Source organism: Uranotaenia lowii, unplaced genomic scaffold (genome assembly GCF_029784155.1).
Source record: "Uranotaenia lowii strain MFRU-FL unplaced genomic scaffold, ASM2978415v1 HiC_scaffold_326, whole genome shotgun sequence".
Lineage (NCBI taxonomy): Eukaryota > Metazoa > Arthropoda > Insecta > Diptera > Culicidae > Uranotaenia > Uranotaenia lowii.
In genome coordinates, this window is record NW_026598230.1 from 31019 (window position 1) to 39943 (window position 8925).

General features: G+C 39.0%; 1 non-coding gene across 1 annotated transcript; it reads right to left on the bottom strand.

Moving 5' to 3' along the window:
* Window positions 1-7824: 7824 nt before the first annotated feature.
* On the bottom strand, window positions 7825-7897 carry Trnar-acg (transfer RNA arginine (anticodon ACG)). Its single transcript has one exon. It is a non-coding gene; the product is annotated as a tRNA-Arg (tRNA).
* Between the last annotated feature and the right edge of the window lie 1028 nt (window positions 7898-8925).

Here is an 8925-nt window from a genome sequence, read left to right on the forward strand (position 1 = left end):
TATTTCTTGGATATCCAATACACAGTTGAAGGAGTTTATCTCAGAATCATTAAAAAGGGAAGGTTACAAACCAGTTTAATCATGTTGAAGCTTACAAATTCTATGCTGATTCTGGTGGGCTTATCATTCTGCAAAAATTGCATGACATCATAATAGCTGCGATTAAACTGAAATTTTTAAAGAAAAAATCGTTACGTAACGATGAGCATACCTCCCCCCCTCCCCTATGTCACAATTCGTAACGCTCGAGCTTACTCCCTCCCCCCCTAGGAGCGTTACGTAATTAATGGATGCCCCCTGACCAAAATGTGTACCAAGCGTAGAATATTTTTGATACCAATGCCATCAAAAGATGCGGATTTTTGTGCACTTAAACTTTGCTCAACAAAACATGTGGTTTGTATCAACGTGTGAACAGCTATTCACGATTTAATGCTTAACAAAACTCACAATTTAGGATATTTTTAATTTAATTTATCAAATTTGTCTTAATAAATACCTACATTAAAATCAAAATACTTGCAAAAAAGAACTTTGATGGTTTAAAGGAGTCATTAGAAAGCCATATGCCGAATTTGAGCAGAATCGGACAACAGGAAAGGGTTGCACTGAATCTCAAGTGTGAAAGGGATTCTGAGAAATAGTGTTCTATAGAAGCATAAAAACTGGTTTTTCATAATACATTTTTGTCTTTATCAATCGATTGCTTGGTTATGTAAGTTTTATTAAAATTTCAATTAAGACTAACATTTCACCTGAAGACTGCAACTCGATTGGACATAAAACAAAAAAGTTATGGCTGTGCAAAGATTGTATTTTGGTTACAAATTGTCCTGTAAAACTCAATGAGTAAAAAGTACTCATTGTGTGTTAAACGATAATTTGCCACAAAATACAATCTTGGAACAGCCATAACTTTTTTGTTTTAAGTCCAATCGAGTTGCAATCTTCAAGTGAAATGTTAGTCTTAATTGAAATTTTAATAAAACCTTCATAATCAAGCAATCGATTGGTGAAGACAAAAATGCATGATGAAAAACCAGTTTTTTAGGCTTCTTTAGAACACTATGCCTAAGAATCCCTTTCACACTTTAGATTCAGTGCAACCCTTTCCTGTTGTCCGATTCTGCTCAAATTCGGCATATGGCCTTCTGATGACTCCCTTAAACCATCAAAGTCTTTTTTGCAAGTATTTTGATTTTAATGTAGGTATTTATTAAGACAAATTTGACAAATTAAATTAAAAATATCCTAAATTGTTATTTTTGTTAAGCATTAAATCGTGAATAGCTGTTCACACGTTGATACAAACAACATGTTTTGTTCAGCAAAGTTTAAGTGCACAAAAATCCGCATCTTTTGATGGCATTGGTATCAAAAATATTCTACGCTTGGTACACATTTTGGTCAGTTGAATTCAAAATTTTTGGACCAAAAAATTTTTTTTCCTTGAAAACAGCTTGCTAGTTTTACATTTTGATACAAATTTGGTTCATTTTGAATTTTTTTCGTGTAGTTTTTAACTCAAACAAAATTAAAAAAATATAAAATATATAAATTTTATGAAAATTTTTGGACCCAGAATTTATTTAAAATCAAATCTTTTGAAAGTGGACTTTTTTTAAAGATCGCGCTTGCGGAACCTCTAAACATGATTTTTTTTAGTCGGCCCCATACCAAAGTTTGTTCGGCACATCCTAATCTACCATTTGGAGGGTGAGCCCCCAGATTCCCAGAAGTAATGCAATTTTGGGACACCCTAGTGTGCACATGTGCCGAACGGACGGTCCGTTTTCACCACCTAAGAATTTTCTTCTGATCTTCTATCCGTCTTTCATTTCAACTCTTTAACCTTCACCGATAAAGCCGCAAATTCATTTATTAAGAGTTTTTGGTTTCATGTTGGTTTGAATTGGATCTATTTAAATTTTATAGAACCAATTTTTTTTTTATTAACTCGAAAACATGAAATGATTAATAACATAACATAAAAAATAACCAACAAAAATTTAGTAAAAAAAATAAAACCTAGTTCTATGGTTTCGTATGGGTGTGACGAATTATCAATGTAACATTTCTTACGTAACAACTTTAGAAACCCCTCCTACCCCCTAGTAAGAGATAGGAAGCATATGTGAAACCCCGCCAGGGGAGGGGGGCCCTTTGTGCTTACGTTATTAGTGAACGCCCCTTATACCGAAGCTATGAAACTGAGGACAATTAGACATGTTACTTGTTACCTAAAACTTGAAGTCTGGTACCTGTCACCTGAGACATGAAGCCTGCAACCTGAGATCTAAAACCTGAAATCGGACATCTTCTCAGATGTCTTAGGAAATCAGACCTGATACCTGAATCCTGTGAATAGAATCTAAGAGAATGAGACCTTACACCTGAGTCCTGATACTGGAAACCTGAGACTTGAGATCGGAAATCTGAGACCTGACATCTAAAATCATGTCTCATAAGACATGAGACATGTCTCCTTAGGCATGAGACTTGATACCTAAGCAAGACTTGAGACCTGGCAGCTAAGACCTTAGAAATGCAACGTGAGATGTGAGATCAAAGAATCAAGATGTAAGGAGTGTGACCGGCGACGCTAGAAGTAAAAATTGGTACGAGACGTGAGACGTGATAGGTGAAACGAGAGAAGTAACACGTGAAATGTGAAATGTGAGAAGTGAAACGTGAGAAGCGAAGCTCGAGAATTGAAACGTAAGAAGTGAAACGTGAGAAGTGAAACTTGAGAAGTGAAACTTGAGAAGTGAAACGTGAGAAGTGAAACGCCAGAAGTTAAATGTGTGAAACGTGAGGAGTTTGACGTGAAATTTGATAAAAGAAATGTGAGAAGTGAAACGTAAGAAGTGAAACGTGAGAAGTGAAACGTGAGGAGTTTGACGTAAAATTTGATAAATGGATCGTGTAAGAAATAAGACGCGATGAACGAGACTCCGGAATCTGCGATCTCTTTGCCAATAAATTCTCGAGCACCTTTGATACATCTTCAATAACCGACGACTGACTGAATTGTGGCATCAGGAGTGTTTCACCAACGGGTTTTTCTTTAAATGGTATTACAGTCGAGGACACAACCATCTCTAAAGCAGCCACTAAGCTCAAAAACTCCTTCGCTATGGGCCCGGACGGGATACCAGCTACCTTCCTGAAACGTTTTATGCCTTCTTTGCTGACTCCTATCAGGCTTATCTTCCAAGCTTCGCTTGACCAGGCCACCTTCCCCTCACCGTGGAAAGAAGCTTACAAGTTCCCGGTTCATAACAAGAGAGATAGGAAAGCTGTTAATAATTACCGACGAATTTCAGCTCTGTGTGCTATAGCCAAACTTTTCGAATTGGTGGTTTTAGATCCCATTTTCATGTTCTGCAAGCACAACCTCTCCAACGACCAGCATGGATGTATGCCTCAACGCTCAACTACAACTAACTTACTAACCTTTATCTCGTTTGTGCATGAAAGTTTTGCAAAGAAATCTCAAACTGATGCTACTATACCGATCTCGCGTTTAGGATTTTGTGGATCTGTTATTGGCTGGTTCCGCAGTTACCTTACTGGACGTAAATTGACAATTCGTACGGGTAACTGTTTTCCAGGCAGTTCTCAGCTTCATCAGGCGTGCCTCAGGGAAGTCATTTAGGGCCGCTAGTATTCCTAATCTACTTCAATGGCGTGCTGCAACTTCTCGATGGACCAAAATTGGCGTATGCCAACGACTTGAAACTAGACTTCTCTATCAATGGCTCTGAAGATGTGAACTCCCTGCAGAACCATTTTAACCTCTTTGCCTCCTGGTGTGATGCCAATCGCTTTCCTTTAAACCGTAATAAATGTGTAGCAAACGACGCCCGTTCTCAGCCGTTTATTTCCTTGGAAACGATGCAATCTCTCGAGCTCAGCATATGAAAGATCTTGGTGTGATCCTCGACGCGCGGCTGGATTTTAAAAATCACACCAACTATATCATTAAAAAAGCCTCCAGAAGCCTGGGTCTTCTTTTCCGCATGACGAAGGACTTTAAGGACATCTACTGCCTGATGAGTCTTTACTGCAGTCTGGTTCGATCGATCCTCGAATATGCATCTGCGGTTTGGTTCCCATATTATCAAAACGGCTCTGATCGCATCGAAGCCATCCAACGACGTTTTTTGAGGTATGCCCTTCGACACTTAAACTGGCAAGACCCTTTTCGACTTCCCAGCTACGAAAGCCGCTGCCGCCTGATCGACATGGACACGCTGCAAGCCCGCAGGACCGCCACTCGTTCGTCTTTTGTCGCTGATCTGCCATCACCAAGAATCGACTCTCCCGCACTTTTGGAAGTTCTTCCACTTAGCGTCCAACCTCGTGGTTTGAGGAATCGGGAACTCTGCAATAATTGGCTTCATCAAGACTTTTAACCGCTTCTCAGAGCATTTTGATCTTGACGTTTCGAATGTTTTATTCCGAAGAAGAATTCTTAGTGTTCTAAGTTCAGTGTAGATTTGTATTTGTAGTTAGTCTCTTAATTTTTAATTATCATGTGGATCAATTAATGATCTGTTGATTTAAAAACTATAATAAATATAATAAACAGTGAGACATGAGAAGTTATGAGCGTAGATAAGTAAGATGTGAGAAGTGATAAGTGAGAAAAGAAATGTGAGGATTGAAAAGTGAGGAGTGACACGTGACAAGTGACAAGTGACAAGTGACAAGTGACAAGTGACAAGAGACAAGTGACAAGTGACAAGTGACAAGTGCCAAGGGCCAAGTGACAAATGAGAAGAGATATGTGAGAAGTTAGAAGCGAGAAGGGAGAACGGAGAAGTGAGAAGTGAGAACTTAGGAGTGAGAAGTGAGAAATAAGTAATATGTGAGCCGTAAATGTTAATTAATCATAATTGAGACGTAAGAAGTCACGCGAGACGTGAGACGTGAAACGTGAGATGTAAGATGTGAGAAGTGAGACGGAGACGTGAGATGTTAGGCGTAAGACATGCTACGTGAGACGAGAGACGTGAAATGTAAGATGGGAGAAGTGAGACGTGACGAGTTAGAAGTGAACTGTGAGACGTAGAAAAATGTGTGATAGATTGGTTCGTTCAAAAAATAAATTTCATAATCAAGAATAGACAGCGGTGGCAGCGAATAGGGTCATATCAAATTTCGAGGACCGACCATATTCATTTTGTCAGAGGGATGACATCCCAATCATCTGTCATTGAATTTGACAACTATCAAAATTACGAGCTGGGTTGCCAGAGGCCCAGATTTGTCTGTAAAACACAGATTTTTGACCTTGCGTTCAGAAATTGATGAGGCACAGATTTGCCCAGATTTTTGCTCAGAGTGCCTGGATTTTACAGACTTTCAAAACTGAGTAATGAAATCTATATCAATAAATCTTATATGATCCGTAAGTGCCAGAATATTTTGAAAATCTTGCTTGTATGCATTGGTATTACACTAAGCATTCATTAAAACTTAATTTTTTAATTAGATCAGCATGGACGTGGTAGGAAACAGTGTTTGTTATATTGTTCTCAACTCAAAAGTAACCCGAATACAAAACCAGACCAACATAACACCCCTTAAAGTTACCCCCCTGAGCTCACATATTAAAATTTTTGGTTTGGTGCCAAATTTGTAATCTTCGTTGTGTACAGACATACACAGACTTTTTTCCAAATTGCGCTGATTTTTTATCCTCAACACCTGGCATTCCTGATTACGAGTCCTCGATTTTAGAAGCCCCAAACAAACCTGACGTTTGAACGTCAATAACCCGAAATTATTATCAAAGTACCGATGACTGAACACTAAAACAACAAGAGTTTTATTTCCCAATTTGTTTAAATTTGGACGTTTTCAACACTGCAAACGAAAACACCATAAATTTCCCTCCCGATAGAAGAATCGCAAGAAGAACATGATTGCAATTTCCTGAATTTAGAAGATTGTCGCAAAAAAGCTCACAATGTTACATTTAAAAAAAAATAATTGCCCAATAAATAAATCAAGTCCTAGAAAGTCGATTTTTTGCCAAGAAGTTTTTTTTTTCAGACAACCAACACCTCAAATCTTGATGTTGGATGACTTTGTTGGTCATTTGGCATCAAAATAAAACATTCAATTTTCCTGTTTTTCAAACTCAATTGAGCTGGAAATTTGCACTGGGAAGTTTTGTGTGCCAATCTACAAAATGGAAATGGTCGGTTTTCAAAAGCCCATCATGAAATTATTCTCATTTTTCAAAAAGTTTTCGAAGGCCAAACTGAGGTAGGTTTATAAGTGAAGTCTATATCCATCATGATTATCTGCATGAAAATGACCTACTCCAAGTTAAATACGCTTAAGACCTACAAATTCAGTTTTTCACTTAGAGTGATTCATAAACAAGGACGAAACCCTTGGGTGATTTTTGTTGCGTAGTTTATTTCATTCGTTATTCTTTTTGCAAAACATTTTATATGTACATACATACATTATCAAACAAAGTTTAATCAGTACATTTGTTTCATACCGCTTTGAAGGGTGATACGGTCAAAATTTGGTCAAGGGAAAACGCGTGTAAATCGGCGGAATCGTTTATTTAAAAAATTAAATTAAATTTCTTTTTCAAGTTTAATTAGTATAAAATTCATGAAAAATATTCAGTTGGGCTTCCGCATTTCCAAACCCTTATTGCCGGGCCTTACGCTTAATCCCTGCCATCAGATTTTGTACAGCCACCTTGTCCACCTTCTTCGCCGCAGAAAGCCAGTTTGCCCTGAACTGCTGCTCGTCCTTAGTAGTTTTTTTTGGTCTTCTTTAGGTTCCGCTTGCACGTTGTTGGCGGCGTACCACTCCATGGCCTTTTTACCGTAATGGCAAGATGCCAAATCCGGCCAAAACAGTACGGAACAACCGTGTTTCTCCAGGAAAGGCAGCAGACGTTTATTCAAACACTCTTTCACGTAAATTTCTTGGTTGACAGTCCCGGAAGCTATGAAAAAGCTGCTTTTCAAGGCACAGGCACAGATGGCTTGCCAAACCAGATATTTTTTCGCGAACATTGACAGTTTCATGTGCTTGAAAATATCTGCTACCTTTCCCCTTCCTTTTGCCGTATAAAACTCCTGTCCCGGAAGCTGCTTGTAGTCGGCTTTGACGTAGGTTTCGTCGTCCATCACCACGCAGTCAAACTTCGTCAGCATCGTCGTGTACAGCCTTCGGGATCGCGCTTTGGCCGTCGTATTTTGTTTATCATCGCGATTTGGAATCACTACCTTCTTGTAAGTCGATAGTCCGGCTCGTTTTTTGGCTCGATGCACGGTTGTGGACGATACACCCAGCCTATTTGCGGTTAGGGTTTCGCTTGAAACTACCGGCAACTCTCTTTGTCGTCTCAGTGCCTTCCGGTTTTCGATATCCCCCCGATCCAGGCTCTTGGATGTCGACAAACGTTCCCCAAACACTTTAATTTCATTTGTAACGGTTGATTTGGCAACTTTTAGCGATTTTGCCAGCTTTGCTTGCGAGAAGCTCGGATTTTCGTGATGCGCGAGCAAAATTTTGATACGCTGCTCTTCTTCCTTGGACGGCATTTTGACAACTGAACTGTGAATTCCAAAATCAAAATAGGAGCAACATTCTACACACTAAAACCTTCAAAATGAGGGATGATCAGGTTTTATAAATGCAAAATTGAAAGAAATACGTCAAGTTAATATTGACCAAATTTTGACCCTATCACCCATTAGCAGGCAGCGTTGCGGAAAAACTTACACAGTTTTTATTCCGAAATCGCAGGAACTAGGGAAAAGTCATGCACAAAAAGGTATTCGATCCTGCCAGGAGTCGAACCTGGAATCTTCTGATCCGTAGTCAGACGCGTTATCCATTGCGCCACAGGACCCGCCTTATCAATGCAATAAGCACACAGCAACTGATTATTCTTTCTTTCTTTTCCCTTATCTCGGCCAATGAGCAGCATTCATCACGGTAGAACCAATAATGCCCTATGAAAGTCCCATTAATCGGTTTGCTGTTTTTCCCAAGGATGTTTTTCCCCCAGATAGATAGGTTTGCGCTGCGTTGCGTGCCGTTGCCATAGATCATTCTGAATCGTTTTGCGTTTACACATATCGAATCGCTCTTCCCGCAGCAGATTCTGCTCAGAATGAAGCGCGATAGAAGTAGACAGAGAGAGACAGTAGCAAATTATTATCGCAAACGCAACCATCTCGTGTGCTCTACAACGTTGTTGATTTTTTTTTCCTTTCGAACTACAATGGTGAAAAATTTTCCCCCATTTCTAGAGAGAGAGACAGAAAAAATAGCTTAGCGAGATTTTCGGGCCCAGGAAAAAACAACATTCAACTCAACATCATAATTTTCTTTTGTTATTTCCAACAGGCACCAAAACATAACCGTCAAGCCAAACACCGTTCTATGAAACATGGCCGGAACATCCCGGATCTCGGATCCCAGTCTTTGGCCGCCACCAAAAGAGGCTTTTGCCTTTTCAGCTAAAAGCCTAAAAATACACGCTCAATGGAGTAGGTCTCGCTGCAAAGTCTGGCTGCGAAGAACCGAAAGCTGAAGAGAAGAGATATATTTCTGGTGATAATAAATAACGATTATAAATTATGTTTTGCTGCTGGTGTTGCCTTTCCGTACTTTCCTATGTTTTTTTTTTCGTTACTATCCAGAACAATAAGATTACCTACATAAAACATAGATCCTTACCGTTAAGAAATTTTTCCATCATATAGGCTGATGGTGATGATTGCTTCAATTTATTGGAAAATATTTTCCCAACGAATGAGCATATTTCAAAATTCGTTTGTGATCAGAAATGTTTTACATTTGCATGTAAAGGTGACTGGACAAAAATGTACGAAGCTTAGTTTTCTGATATACACGAATATGCAATAAATGGTT